The sequence below is a fragment of the Oryx dammah genome, unplaced genomic scaffold (genome assembly GCF_014754425.2).
Source record: "Oryx dammah isolate SB20612 unplaced genomic scaffold, SCBI_Odam_1.1 HiC_scaffold_23, whole genome shotgun sequence".
Classification (NCBI taxonomy): Eukaryota; Metazoa; Chordata; class Mammalia; order Artiodactyla; family Bovidae; genus Oryx; species Oryx dammah.
Window position 1 is genome coordinate 71,824,863 of NW_024070207.1, and position 16,392 is coordinate 71,841,254.

At 46.9% G+C, this 16,392-nt stretch overlaps 1 pseudogene; it reads right to left on the minus strand.

Moving 5' to 3' along the window:
* Positions 1–1,157: 1,157 nt before the first annotated feature.
* Positions 1,158–4,794, minus strand: LOC120881987 (annotated as a pseudogene).
* Between the last annotated feature and the right edge of the window lie 11,598 nt (positions 4,795–16,392).

Sequence of the window (16,392 nt, forward strand, 5' to 3'; positions counted from 1 at the left end):
TGGCTAGGGCAGGAAGGATGTGCAAACACAAAGGACTGCACCATCCATCTCTAGCTGCCGGGGTGCACTCTGACCCAGGTTGGCACCAAACAGATGCATCTCCTGACCTCCAGCCCAGAGACTAACCTGTCTCCTGTGTTCCCTGTACCTTCCCTCCTGCTCCCCAGCTCACTGGGTCCAGGCTTCATCCCCAAGCCCTTTATTGAATCCAAAGAAGGAGAAGCGAAACTATTGGTGCCTGAGTCTCAGGGGTGAGGGCTAAAGGGGAGAGGAGGACTGTGCGCAGGTTCCAGCGTGCAAGGTGGGACTGGGGCAGGGAGGGGGGAGGGCAGTACAGGCAGTAGGGACTCCAGTGAGAGGGCAGAGCCTGGGAAGGGAGAGATGAGCGCACCTGTGCCTGTTTCCACCTGCTGAACTACACGTGCAGGCAAAGTCACCAATGGCAAGTCAGGTGAGGGATCGAGGGTGCTCCAACAGGAAAGGAGAGTGGTCAGGGTAAGTAGGACAATAAGTCCAGTGCAGCAAGGAGGATGGGTTGGAGCTCTGTAAGGGGGTCATGAGTTCCTTCCAACGGGGAGGCAGAATGTCAGCGATGGATGGGAACCGGCAAATCCCAGAGGAGGGTGTTTAGAGAACTAGAAGAGGGCCTTAGGGGAATGGGAGGATGTGCCAATGTGGCCAGACAAGGCCCTCAGTGAACCCAGACCAGGGGCACTCTGCTGCCCTGATGGCCTAGATGGTAGCAGAGGCTGACCCAGAGTCCCCACCACAGGATGCCAGAGGTACTGTTCTGGAACAGGCTCTGATATGGAGTGGCTCCCCACCAGGCCTCGCCCCACTCCCCCAACCCCTACCCCCCAGAGAGAGGACAGAACACAGAATATGAGAAGTCCTTTAATCAAAAACCGCTGTAAGACTGGGGCAGAGAGGGGGCAAAGCAAGGGGGAGAGGATGCCCTGCTGGAGGCAGAACAGGAGACAACAAGCTTGGCCACAGCACACCAGCCCCGGAGGTAACATCTGCTCCTCTTGCAGAAAGATGTTGGGCTCAACCTGTGAAACAGCAGAGTCAGGGAAGAGCCTCAAGCCAGGGCCAGCCCACAGCCCTGCTCAACAGCCAGGACTGTGGGAAGGAGTGTGGTGTGTGTAACACTCACTCTAAAGCATCTGGAACTTGTCAGCCAGGTGCTGCATGGCGGCTGCAACAGGGAGAGGCACAAGAAGGTGCTCCAGACAGAATGATATAGAAGCCTGTCCCCTTGTGCCTGTGGGGAACCACCTAGCCCTACAACCTGAAACCCACCCCACTAGCCCCAGTGCAAAGAGCTCTGGGCCTGATCACCACCCACCACCTGAGATAAATGTGGAGCTATTTCCTAAAACGAACCAAAATGTGCCAGCAGCTCTCGAGTTCAAAAATTGTCTCGCAAACAATCTAACAAGAACCTTAGAGGCCACGCCAGATCAACAAGGCATCTCTACAAGTCCTATCAGAAGGAGCTCTCAGGACTCGGATGGCTGGCAGAGTGTGCACGCAGTCCACACAGTACTTTGTTACTTGTCCGCATGCCCAGCTGAACATGCACCTCACGCTCCAGGGACAGGCTTGCTAGGTTCTCCTCCCCACAGGAATGCTGATCCCTACGAGGGCCCCTGCACCTGCAGCCCACCCCACCCCAAGGGCCCACCCTGCTTCTGCACTAAGAACCCGCTGCTCTCTGTCCCTGGTTCCTCATACCTAGTTGCTCCTTAAGGTCGTCTATTTCTCTCTGTAGCACCAGACACTAGGCCAGTACACACGGGAGGAAGAGAAAAGGTTATACACTGCCCCCCTGTCACCTCTTTTTTCTCCTCTCCCCAGGGCCATGCATCCCAAAGCCAGATGTCTAGAATGGCAAGGGAAAGACTTTTTTCAGTGGAAAGGAGGTGGGCTCCTTCTGACGGGTGTGGGATGGGGACGAGGCAGGGAGGCCCACACATTTCAGTTGAACTTGGATCCAGATTCCACCATGAGGACTGGGTGTGCATTTCAAGAGCCAGAGGAAGCATTACCCGAGGACAGTCCAGCATTCCCGGTGGCTGCTGCTTCCTTTCCAGTCTTGGGGAATGGTCAGTTGGTTCCTGGTCACCTGAGAGGGAAAGGGCACACAATCCAGCTTCCCAGGCTCCCAGTGAGGTGGAAAGGGCCAACTAGGCTCTAACGCAAGGTGAGGCAGCACCTCGATCTGCTGGCAACAAGCCCCCCCCCCCCCGCTCTGCCTGGCAGCCCAAACCTTCTCTCTGGGCCTGCCTCCCCTGTTCCCCAAGGGCAGCATTTTCACCACTGTGATCCCCAAAGACTGTGGTTCTGGGTTCGAGCCTCTCAGAGCGGCAGCCACAGCCAGCACCTGGGAGAGCAATGTGGGTGAACAGCACTTCACAGAAAAGGCTATTAACCTGCAAGTTTACAGCCAGAGTAGCTGTTGGGGCACTGTCACCGATTACCTCTGCCAAACAAATCCCACACAGAGGATGATGGGGGCCAGCTCTGTTGACACCCTGTTTCCCATGGGAGAAACTGCCTAGGAGCAAGGCTGAGCCCCAAGGAGAGAGAGAGGTTTCTGCCCTCACCCCTGGTCCCCTCCCCCCATATCAAAACCCAAGACACTCATCTGAGGGTTCAGGTCCTTTGGGCATGACTTCTCCCAGGTTCAGGGCCAAGGGCTCTGAGTTTCCTGGATCCTGGGGGTCTCTGATGTGGAGATCATCACTGCTGGGTTCTCCATGATGTGCCCACGGAGAAGATGGCCATGCCCAGTGAGTGGACAGCTAAAAGATTTTTCACCAATCTGGACTAAGGATGTGTGTGTTTATGTATGTATGTGTGTACCAGTGCATTTATATGTCTATGTCTGTGTGTGTGTGAGCAGGTGTGATGTGGGACTGGGCTGAGGCAGGGGAATGGGAAGGGAATTGAAAGGCTGATCTCTTTAGCACATTCTGCGTCAGTCAGCCCCAGGCCAGCAGGCAGAGCTGAGCTGGGGACAACAGTGTGGCACTGAGAAAGCCTGGGGCCCCTGAAAGAAGGTTTGGGGAACAGCTAGGAAGTAGGATTCAGGAAAGTGATTCATCTAAACACTGAAGCTCTGTGACGCTTTTAAGGGGTCCCCTCAAATCAATTCAGCTACCAGCCCTCCCTTCCTCTCCAGTCCCAGACTCTTGGAGACTGGAAAGAGGCCAAGGGTGGAGAACTGAGCCCAGAACACCCAAAGTGCTACCTTAACGTTTGCCCCTAGGAAAAGGATACCAATCTGGCATCCTAATGACCCACTGACGGAGGGCCACCCAATGAGGACCCCTGAGGGATGGAGAGAGGGAGCACGGGTGAAGACGTGTGTCCTGGGGAGGGTGGGAGGGGGAAGAGTGGGGAGAGAGGAGGGGCCTGGCCTACTCACTTCTCCCTTTGGGACTGGGTCTCTATTTGGGTCTTTGTGTTCTCCCACCACTGCCATCACTGACACGGCCTCCCGTGCCCTCCTGGCCACAGATTTCACCCCAGCATCTGTGTGCTTGGACTCTTTGGTTCCCAAAGAGACCAAGGTATACCTCTTGGACCTCCCAAGCAGCAGAATGCCAGAGACTGGGGGCAAGGTGGCCGGTTCCAGGGGAGTGGCCGCGATTCGCTGCTCCCAGGAAGGGAAGGTTCTCCCAAGGGAAGGTGTGGAGACACCCCCGAGGGACTTTTCTCCTGGTCTCCCTTCCTCCTAGGAGCGACCCCACGGCAGGCTGTCTGCAGTGGCAGCTGCAGTAGCTTCTGCTACTGGTACTCCCTGATAGCTCTGCCGGCGGCCATCCTTCCCCCCAGAGCTCGCTCTGTATTTTCTTAGGTGGAGAGACGTTCAGCTCTGCATCGCCCTGCCTGTCCTGCCTTTCCACAACCGAAGTGAATCCTCGCAGAGCGGAGGACAGGAATGGGCCTGGCACGTGAAGGAGGAGATTCTCCCTGCCTTAGACAGTCGAGTGTTTGGGCGTGTTCCTGGGACCCTTGAGGCTGTTGAGCTTGGCCTGACCTCCTCTGGGATAAATGCTCACCCTCATCAGCCCTCTCTCACTGAGCTCATCAGAGGACTCAGAGTCAGGACAGTAGCCCAAACGGGCCTTCCGAGGACGGCCACTGGTGATCCACAGCCACGTTCAACGTACTCTTAGTGCCTCTCTTAGGGTTCCCCCAGGCCCAGCCCGCCTCGGCCCCACCGACCTGGAGAGGGCCGGCCGCAGCCAGCACCACTGCCCCACAACCCTGGGGGACCGTGCCTCGACCGCTGGGACCCGCCTCGAGGTCGGCCCACAAGGAGGACTCATCGGTGATCGCATAGCTCTCTGGGGACAGGTATCTGCTGACGCCCAGTACGTCCAGGCCGCTCAGTTGCCGCAGGATGGCCGCCACCGACTCGTCAGCCAGCTGCAGGGCATCGCCTTTGTAGTCAGCCAGGGAGCCAAGCCGGTCTTCGCAGCCCCACAGGACCGCCCCCCCCCCCCCGCCCCACCCCGCTTCCAGCACCTCCCGCTCTGAGCTGAGTCCCTCAGAGTTTGGGTAACCATCTCCACTCTCACCCTCGCCGCTTCGCGGTGTCCTCACCTCGGAGCCCAGTCCAGGTCCCTGCGGGGCTGTGGAGCCAGCCTGAGGGATGCGGGTCTGCTCCCTGACCTCTGGGCCGAAACCCGCTCCCCAAACTGACACCTCATCATCTGGGGAGCTCATGTAGCGATCTGGGTGGCCCCCGGACCTGGGGTGGCGATGATTTATCAACCGAGTTGCGGTGGCAGTGGTGGTGGCGGTCATGGAAGGTGAGGCCAGCGGCGTCCGAAGCGAGCGGTCAAGCACCACAGGCACCACACGCACAAGATTGTGGCAAATGGCGCCAGGCTTTCAGCAAGCCTGGGACGCCGGCGCCATGGCCTCCTTATTGGTCTGGTTCCTACCAACCAGCACGCGCCCTGTTTGCCTGCCCCCTCGAGGAGTAACCAATGGGGCCAAAGGCCTCCTCCTGTTTGCTGCCAAGCCCAAGGGTGGTCAGGGCAGTTGAAGAGTTGGCGGGCGAAGGTGATGGTATGAGTACCTCTGTCAAGCCTCTCGTCCCACCTCCTCCTGTCCTGCCTTCCCTTTCTGATTAGAGTCACAGCTCTGAGCCCTGACTCTGTACAAAGTGGGTGGAGCGGGAAGCAGGAGGGTCCTGAGGGCCCTGGTCTCCTGGGAGGTGAGGATGAAACGTCAGAATGGAGACGCTGATCACTTAGAACGCGCTGAAAGCATTTGCCAGCCTCCGTTCCACCACAAGCCTTACGACCCAGTGAGAGAATGGGCAGAGGAATCCCAGTCAGTGATCAGTGGTTGGCGTACTTATCCATACGTGGCCAGAGGGCAAAGGGGTCCTATTTTTGTTCTGCAAGCAATCTGCCTCATCTGCTTCCATCAAACCTTCTTGGCAGGCAGATTTGGGGGACAGACTGGGGTTGACCTCACTCCCTCAGCTCTTTCCCCACTCTGAGGCAGTTCAAAGAATAGAGTCTCAGTGTCCAGTTACACCCACAAAGATGCTCACCACCGCTGATCCTGCAGATGTAAACTAAAACCATGAATCGGGTTTCACACTCTAGGACGGCAAGCTTCCAAGAGCTTAACCATTCCAAGAGTGGGAGAGGTTAGAAGCAAACCCCTGTGACAGTGTGCACCACCATCTTGCACAGAGATCCATTGGGGAGGTAATTTGGCAGAATCTATGAAAAGCAACTTATACAGCAGGGACCCTGGGCCTGGCACTCTTCTAAGTGCTGTACATAAATAGTAATGCTTCCTTGTGACACTCCTAGGACTATAGTACCAATGATTACCAGCCTCTTACAGGTGAAGAAACAGGTTCTGAGAGGTTCAGCCACTGGCCCAGGGGCATTTGGCCCGTGCAAATCAGTGGCAGAATTGAAACCAAGCAATATAACTCCAGAGTCCTTGCTTTGAGCCAAAGGTCTTAAATCTTGGAAAAAATAATAAAGCTGTTTTTACTCTGTTCCAGGAAGTCCACTGCCCAGTACATCTTCTGGAGACATGCTGGTACTTATAGGATACAAAAACACGTGCACAGTGGCGTTGGTGATGGGAAAAATGGAGAACACTCCCAATTCTCATCAATAAGCAAAGGGATCAATGCAACATGGTGTAGCATCCAGTAGATACAAGTGTGGCAGTCCAAAAGAGTGGATCAGGCCATTATCATCGATTTCAAAAACATCCTCCTGACTTCATACTGCAAGTTGCAGGATGATGGTGTTGGATACACGTTTGTAAATTTATTAAAACCCCAGATGAATCCTATCTAATGTGTCATAGCCTTTGGGTGTATGAATGTTTCAGGTTCTGAAGTGTGTTTTTCACCGGCTGGGAAATATATTGGACAGCTCCTAACTGGATCCAGTAGGTGTATGGAACAAAGTTTTGGCCTTGGATCTCCCTGGGTTGGTTAGGAAGGTGTACAGTAGGTTTCCTTTAGGCTCAGTGTTGCCTACAGGTACCCTGAAAGCAGCTGCTATCAGTCTGCCTTCAGTGAGGGCATGCTGGGCTCAATCTCGCCAATGGTATGATTATTTGGCCACAATACTCATTCCTTCAGCTAGAATAGAAGATATTCCATATAGAAGCTTTAACAAAATTCACCCAGGAAGCCTTTAATGATAGTAACCAAGCTGTTAGTTTGCTCAATTCAGGAATTTCCGTGGTGAGAAAAGAAGTCCTGCAGAATGCATGGCCCTCAATATTCTAACAGATTCCCAAGGGGGACCTTATACTATAATACATAGTGAATGCTGTATTTTTATACTTGATGAGTCTTCTAATGTAACCCCCTTTATGATGTATATGAAAAGTCACATTTCCACTCTGAATGATCCTCTTCCCAGTTTAAGGGAAATGCTAGGAAAATGGTTTGGTTCAAGAGGGTACTGGTTTAAATCTCTTTACTAATGATATCCTCCTATTTATTGGCAACTTTGATTACAGTTTGTGTATCTTATAAAGTGGTAATGTCTTGATTTTTGCACCGTGTATCACCTGTTCCTAGTAAAATAATGATGTCTATAGAACATGAAACTATTGATCACATCTATCGTTCTCTTTAAAGTGACGCATGTGTATAATGCACATGCATGTTAAAACTGGGATAGTCCTATTGGACAACTTGGAGTTGACTTTTATTCCTTTCCAGATATCTTACTATTACCACCCCCTAAAAGGAAACAGAGAGCAGGGCCTAGGACCCAACAGGGAGGGACGTAGTGGACCCAGGGCAAGTGAAAAACCAGTTGAGAGATGAAATACTTGATCACCTAATGCTTCCTATTGAAAGATTAATGATCAAGAGGAGAATTGATGAAATAAAATTAAAGTACACACACACACATACACATACACACACACACACATACACACACACCAGTCAGCCCCACTAAATGTTTGAGAATCATATAATCTATGTACAAGTATGTTTTCTTTTCATTCCAGTCCCAAAGAAAAACAATGCCAAAGAATGTTTAAACTACTGAACAATTGCACTCATTTCACACATTAGCAAAATAATGCTCAAAATAATCAAAGTGAGGCTTCAATGGTACACAAATGAGAACTTCCAGGTGTTCAAGCTGAATTTAGAAAAGGCAGAGGAACCAGAAATCAAATTGTCAACATTCATTAGATCATAGAAAAAGCAAGAGAATTCCAGAAAAACACCTGCTTCTGTTTAATTGGGAAATTCTCAAAGAGATGGTAATACCTTACCACCTTACCTGCCTCCTGAGAAATGTGATTTTAGATGAAGAAACAACAGTTAGAACTGGACATGGAACAATGGACTGTTATCAAATTGGGAAAGGAGTACATCAAGGCTGTATATTGTCACCCTGCTTATTTAACTTAAATGCAGAGTGCATTATGTGAAATGCCAGGCTGGATTAAGCACAACCTGGAATCAATATTGCCAGGATATTTATTAATAACCTCAGATATGCAGATGACACCACACTTATGGCAGAAAGTGAAGAGTAACTAAAGAGCCTCCTGATGAAGGGGAAAGAGGAGAGTGCAAAAGCTGGCTTAAAACTCAACATTCAAAAAGCTAAGATCATGGCATCCAGCCCCATCACTTCATGTCAAAAATAGATGGGGAAACAATGGAAACAGTGACAGACTTTATTTTCTTGGGCTCCAAAATCACTGCAGATGGTGACTGCAACCATGAAATTAAGAGATACTTGCTCTTTGAATAAAAGCTATGAGACACCTAGACAGCATATTAAAAAACAGAGACACTACTTTGCCAACAAAGGTCCGTCTAGTCAAAGCTATGTTTTTTTCAGTAGTCACGTATGGATGTGAGAGTTGGACCATAAATAAGGCTGATCGCCGAAGAATTGATGCTTTTGAACAGCGGTGAAGCCTCTTGAGGGTCCCTTGGATTGCAAGGAGATCCAGCCAGTTGATCCTAAAGAAAATCAGTCCTGAATATTCATTGGAAGGACTGATGCTGAAGCTGAAGCTCCAATACTTGGTCACCTATTGTGAAGAGCCGACTCATTAGAAAAGACCCTGATGCTGGGAAAGATTGAATGTGGGAGGAGAAGGGAATGACAGGGGATGAGATGGTTGGATTGCATCACTGACTCGATGGACATGAGTTTGACCAAGCTCTGGGAGTTGGTGAAGGAAAAGAAAGCCTAGCGTGCTGCAGTCCATGGGGTCGCAAAGAGTCAGACATGAGTGAGTGACTGAACAACATGCAAGCGAACAAAAGTCCAGGACCAGATGTCTTCACAGGCAAATTCTATCAGGCATTAAGGGAAGAGTCAATACCTATCCTTCTGAACCTATTCCAAACTCATTCCATCAGGCCACTGTCACCTTGATACCGAAAGCAAACAAAGATACCACCAAAAGAGAAAATTACAGGTTGCTATCACTGATGAACATAGGCACAAAATCCTCAACAAAACAGTAGCAAACCTAATCCAACAGTACACTAAAAGGACCATACAATATGATCAAGTGGGATTTATCATATAATACAAGAATTTTTCAATATTCAAAAATCCATAGGTCTCTATATGCAGAAAAACCTTTTGAGAAAAATCCAATAACCTTTTATGATTTAAATAAAAAGTTTACATTTCCTGAGGAAGGAGGCAAGTGGGCTTGAGTCTAGATATTTAAATCAGATTTCTGCTTGCACTTTGAAATAGAAATAACAACAGAAACAGGGTAGTCAGGCTTTGTCTCCTGAGGACACTTTAAGATGATAGCTATGCCAGAGACAGAGAGGGGCTACACCCTGTTTGAGTAAAAGATCAAGAGATCACATATTTCCCATCCTTATGGCAGGAGAGACACGGCACATGTGCAGAATGTGCTCCTTGGGGGTCAAAAAGAAAAGGGCACCACCTCATAGTATGTGATGCTGTCTCCCCTATAGGTCTCTGGGCTGGCTTCCATCTTGGAACAGAGTAGTACATGCATGTTGGGGAAGGTCCTAGGGCAAGTCAGATGTGGGAAAAGAAACCAGATAACTGGCCAAACATAAACTAAGACCCCAAATGACTGCCCTATATAAATGATTTAACTGACTCTTTACTGCACTCCTCCTCATTACCACAGATGCCCACACTGTTTCTCTCCAAGTGTGTATCTTTGCCTTCAGTTCAGTTCAGTCACTCAGTTATGTCCCACTCTTTGCCACCCCATGGACTGTAGCATGCCAGGCTTCCCTGTCCATCACCAACTCCCGGAGCTTGCTCAAACTCATGCCCATCAAGTTGGTAATACCATCCCACCACCTCATACTCTGTTGTCCCCTTCTCCTCTGCCGGGAGCCAGCATGAGGAATCCTGCCCGTGACAAGGTCATGAGGAAGGAAGCCTGGCAAAACGCAAGGACGTGATCAGGCTTCAGGGGTTCCCCCTGGAATTTCCTGAGCATCCACCCCCCAAGACCAGAGTCTGCCTGCTTTACTGTGTTATGCTTTCCACCTACTCTTCTGTCATTAACAGGGGGCTGTCCCCCCACCACCATTTTCTGGGAAAAAAATTAATTTAGAGCTTTTAGATAATAAATCTCCTGGGCATAATACGAGTGTTTCAATCCAAAAACCCCTCTGATGGCTTTCTAGCCTGCCTGCAGGACTCGTACAGCTGCGCATGTGATTGTTTGAGGCCTCCCGATCGCGGGAGGCACAGGAAGCTTAAAACATCCTAGGAATGTAGGGGCTTCCGAGGTGTCAAAATCATTAGAATAGGACTGATTAAAGGTTTCATTTGTTGAGCCAATACTTGCTGCCAAATTTTTATATCTTTTATTTTTAGATATAGTTGGTATATAGAAAAATAGGTAGTAGACCTGGCATTAGCAACATTAGATCTTTGAGTTAAGTACTTTCTTTGTTATAACCCACTGCACCTTTGTTCTACAGGAATGCAACTTTATTTAGTACTTTGAGGGTGATTCAGAGTAAAGAAAAAACACTTCTAGGGAAAAGGAGTTTTCTGGTTTGATAGACAATTATCCAGGAAGAGAGCCATAAAAATGTTAACAGGCCTCTTGGCCAGAAGATAATGTAAACCACCGAGACCTTTTGTATACAGGAGGGTATGCGAAAAGGAAGCCTTGTCTCAATGAGGGTCAGGACTGCTGCCCCTGCATAACTCTGCATATTCCATTATTTCTTTATGCACAACTTGGGGTATATAAGCTGATTTTGAAAAATAGTTTTTGGAGTCTTGCACCGATGCTGGGCTTCCCCATGTCGTTCTTTTCTCCCCTTTTTCGGCTGAATTCCCATCTGGGGCGTGGAGGCTCGCCATGTCTACTTACTTGTCCTGGCTTCTAAGATCCGTAAGAGAGAGAGCCCAAGGTGGGGCACTCTCCGATATTCAAACGGACGCCAGTGGCCTAACGTAGATGGTGCAAGTTCCTTGTCTGGAACTTTATTGGCTTTCCACGTATACCAAGTTATTCAGCCTCTTTTCTCCACTTAATTTTCCTACTACACTATTTCTTCCTAATCTAATTTTATATCTCTAAATAAATAAGTTTTTCCTCTCCAACGCCGTCCCCTCTTCGAATTGCCTGGATCCACCGGGGCTGGACCCCGGCACTCCTCCTGCCTTCAATCTTTCCCAGCATCAGGGTCTTTTCCAATGAGTCACTTCTTCACATCAGGTGGCCAAAGTACTGGAGCTTCGGCTTCAGAATCAGTCTTTCCAGTGAATATTCAAGACTGGTTTTCTTTAGGATGGACTGGTTGGATCTCCTTGCAGTCCAAGGGACTCTCAGGAGTCTTCTCCAACACCACAGTTCAAAAGCATCAATTCTTCAGCAATCAGACTCCTTTACAGTCCAAATCTCACATCCATGTATGACTACTGGAAAAACCACAGCTTTGACCAGATGGACCTTTGTTGGCAAAGTAATGCCTCTACTTTTTAATACGCTGTCTGGGTTGGTCATAGTTTTTCTTCCGAGGAGCAAGTGTCTTTTAATTTCATGGCTACAGGCACCATCTGCAGTGATTTTGGAGCCCAAGAAAACAGTCTGTCATGGTCCATTGTTTGCCCATCTTTTTCCATGAAGTGATAGGACTGGATACCATGGTCTTAGTTTTTTGAATGTTGAGTTTTAAGCTAGCTTTTTCACTCTATTCTTTCACTTCCATCAAGAGGCTCTTTAGTTCCTCTTCTCTTTGTGCCATAAGGGTGGTGTCATCTGTGTATCTAAGGTTATTGATATTTCTCCTGGCAATCTTGATTCCATGTTGTGCTTCATCCAGCCCAGCATTTTGCATAATGTACTCTGCATATAAGTTAAATAAACAAGATAACAATATACAGCCTTGACGTACTCCTTTCCCAGTTTGAAACCAGTCCATTGTTCCATGTCAGTTGCTTCTTGCTGCATACAGATTTCTTAGGAGGCAGGTCAGGTGATCTGGTATTCCCATCTCTTGAAGAATTTTCCACAGTTTGTCGTGATCCACACAGTCAAATGCTCTGGCATAGTCAATAAAGCAGAAGTAGATGTTTTTCTGGAACTCTCTTTCTTTTCTGATGATCCAACGGATGTTGGCAACTTGCTCTCTGGCTCCTTCGCCTTTTCTAAATCCAGCTTGAACATCTGGAAGTTCTTGGTTCATGCACTGCTGAAGCCTTGCTTGGAGAATTTTGAGCATTACTTTGCTATCGTGTGAGATGAGTGCAATTGTTCAGTAGTTGGAACATTCTTTGGCACTGCCTTTTTTTGAGATTGGGATAAAAACTGACCTTTTTCCAGTCCTGTGGCCACAGCTGAGTTTTTAAAAATTGATGGCATATTGAGTGCAGCACTTTCACAGCATCATCTTTTAGCATTTGAAATAGCTCAACTGGAATTCCATAACCTCCACTAGCTTTGTTCACAGTCATGCTTCCTAAGGCCCACTTGCCTTCACACTCCAGGATGTCTGGCTCTAGGTAAGTGATCACACCATCATGGTTTTCTGGGTCATTAAGATCTTTTTTGTATAGTTCTTCTGTGTATTCTTGCCACCTCTTAATATCTTCTGCTTCTGTTAGGTCCATACCGTTTCTGTCATTTATTATGCCCATATGTGCATGAAATGTTGCCTTGGTATCTCTAATTTTCTTGAAAAGATATCTAGGCTTTTCTATTCCATTGTTTTCCTCTATTTCTTTGCATTGATCACTTAGGAAGGCTTTCTTATCTCTCCTTGCTATTCTTTGGAACTCTGCATTCAGGTGGGTATATCTTTCCTTTTCTCCTTTGCCTTGCTCTGTCTTAACTAAACAAACTGTTTCTCTGTGTGCTCTTCCACTTATTGTGCTATATCACTAATAATAAACTTTGTACCTGTTTTTACAATGGACACAGTGACAAACTTTATTTTCTTGGGTTCCAAAATCACTGCAGATGGTGACTGCAGCCATGAAATTAAAAGACACTTACTCCTTGCAAGAAAAGTTGTGACTAACCTAGACAGCCTATTAAAAAGCAGAGACATTACTTTGTTGATAAAGGTCCATCTAGTCAAAGCTATGGTTTTTCCAGTAGTCATGTATGGATGTGAGAGTTGGACTATAAAGAAAGCTGAACGCTGAAGAATTGATGCTTTTGAACTGTGGTGTTGGAGAAGACTCTTGAGAGTCCCTTGGACTTCAGGGAGATCAAACCAGTCCATCCTAAAGAAAACCAGCCCTGAATATTCATCGGAAGGACTGACGCTGAAACCGAAGCTCCAATACTTCGGCCACCTGATGCGAAGAACTGACTCATTGGAAAAGACCTTGATGCTGGGAAAAATTGAAGGCAGGAGGAGAAGGGGATGACAGAGCATGAGATGGTTGGATGGTATCACCAACTCGATGGACATGAGTTTGAGCAAGCTCTGGGGGTTGGTGATGGACAGGGAAGCCTGGCCTGCTATAGTGCATGGGGTCACAAAGAGTCGGACACAGCTGAGTGACTTAACTGACTGAACTGACTTAAAGTTTTTACTTCCTTGAGAAATGCGTGTTTCAGTGGTGAAAGAGCTAGGGAAAACTTGCTTCTAGCCTCTAGCCATTTTCAGTCTAGTGGGTAGGATTCCTGGTTTTCATCCAGGCTGCTGCTAAGTCACTTCAGTTGTGTCAGACTCTGTGTGACCCCATAGATGGCAGCCCACCAGGCTCCCCCGTCCCTGGGATTCTCCAGGCAAGAACACTGGAGTGGGTTGCCATTTCCTTTTCCAGTGCATGAAAGTGAAAAGCGAAAGTGAGGTCGCTCAGTTGTGTCTGACCCTCAGCGACCCCATGGACTGCAGCCTTCCAGGATCCTCCATCCATGGGATTTTCCAGGCAAGAGTACTGGAGTGGGCTGCCATCACCTTCTCCATTCATCCAGGCTACCCATGTTCAATTACTGGGCAGGGAACTAAGATCTCATTCAAGCCACTGCTCACTGCTGCCTCTCCACTTGGATTGGAAGAATAAAAATTGTCAAAATGACTACACTACCCAATGCAATCTACTGATCGAATGCAATCCTTATCAAATTACCAATGGTACCTTTCACAGAACTAGAAAAAAAATCTCAAAATTTTGTATGGAGACACAAAAACCATGAACAGCCAAAGAAATCTTGAGAGAGAAAAATGGAGCTGGAGGAATCAGGCTCCAGGGCTTCAGAGTATACTACAAAGGTACAGCCACCAAAACAGTGTGGTACTGGCACAAAAACAGAAATATTGATCAATGAAACAGGATAGAAAGCCCAGAAATAAACCCATGCACCTATGGTCAATCTCTGACAAAGGAGGCAAGAATATACAAATGAAAAAAAGCCAGTCTCTGCAATAAGTGGTGCTGGGAAAGCAGTATGGTTACATGTAAAATAATGAATTTAAAACATTCCCTAGTATCATACAAAGAAATAAACTCAAAATGGATTAAAGACCTAAATGTAAAACCAGATACTATAAAACTCTTAGAGGAAAACACAGGCAGAACACTCTTTGACATAAATCGCAGCAATATGTTTTTTCATTCACCTCCTAGAGTAATCAAAATAAAAACAAAAATAAACAAATAAGACCTAATTAAAATTAAAAGCTTTTGCACAGCAAAGGAAACTATAAACAAGATGAAAGACATCACTCAGAATCAGAGAAAATATTTGCAAACAAAGCAACCAACAAGGGATTACTTTCCAAAATATGCAAACAGGTCATGCAACTCTCTCTCTCTGTCTCTCTGTCCCTCTGTCTCGCTCTCTCTATACATACACACACACACACACACATACACACCTGGTTGTCATATATTTTACATCTATGCATATTATAAACTCTAAATACATTATCATTGTTCTGTTTTAAATTGTCAATTTTAAATATTTTTTAATGAATAAAAATATCTTCTGTGTTTGGCCACATAAAAAGTAAAATAATTAAATAAATAAAATAAAAACTAGTCAATTTGCCTAAGTTTTCAAGCTGATTAGAATAAAATGGCTCACAGTGTCCTCTTTCCTCTCAAATTCTATTTTTGGAAATATTAATATTTCTCCTACATATAGTAGTTGCAAGAAAATAACACAGAACACCCAAACATCCTTCACCTTGACAGACCCATTATTAATATTTTGTCAAATTTCCCATATTCTGTTTCTGTCTCTGTTTTGTTGAATCATTGGAGTTACTTTAAGACACTGCAGTGTTTCTTCTCTCAATATTTCAGTATGTATCTCTTCAGAGAACGATTCAGTTCAGTTCAGTTCATTTCAGTTCACTCGCTCAGTCGTGTCCGACTCTTTGCGACCCCATGAATCGCAGCACGCCAGGCCTCCCTGTCCATGACCAACTCCCTGAGTTCATTCAGACTCACGTCCATCAAGTCAGTGATGCCAACTCTCGCATCCATAGTCTGCCTCAAATCTTAATCCAATTATCATACTCAGGAAATTTAGCTTTGAGACAATATAATTAACTTACTATATGATCTTCATTCAAAATGTCTGATTGTCCCAATGTTGTTTTCGTACCTGAACACTAAAATAAACTTTGCTTCCAAATAAAGGTTATGTAGTGCATTTGGCTGTCAGTGTCTTTGCTGCTGCTGCTGCTGCTAAGTCGCTTCAGTCGTGTCCGACTCTGTGCGACCCCATAGATGGCAGCCCACCAGGCTCCCCCATCCCTGGGATTCTCCAGGCAAGGACACTGGAGTGGGTTGCCATTTCCTTCTCCAAAGCATGCATGCATGCTAAGTCGCTTCAGTCGTGTCCGACTCTGTGCGACCCTATGGACAGCAGCCCACCAGGCTTCTCCGTCCATGGGATTTTCCAGGCAAGAACACTGGAGTGGGGTGCCCTTGCCTTCTCCTGTCAGTGTCTTTAGTGTCCTTTAAACTATAACATTTTCCTAGATTTTTTTTGGGGGGGGGGTCTTGCCTGATATTGAAATTTTTAAAGATCCAGTCCAGGTGGTTTTCAGAAAGCTTCTCCAGTGGAATTTGTCTGATTGCTGCTTCCTGATTCCATTCAGGTTAAACATTTCGGCAGGAATATTGCATAGGTGATGTCCTGTCCTTCTGAATTTATGGCATCAGGATATTCTTATGATTCTTCCAATTCTATTCAGATATATTTGACATACAGCACTGTATAAATTTAAAGTGTGCAGCATAATGATTTGACATACACACATCATGAAATGATTATCACAATAAGTTTAGTAAACATGCATATTCTCATATAGATAGAAAATTAAAGAAAAAATTTTTCTTGTGACGAGAACACTTGGGATTTATTCTCTTAACAACTTTCATATATAACATACAGCAATGTTAATTGTAT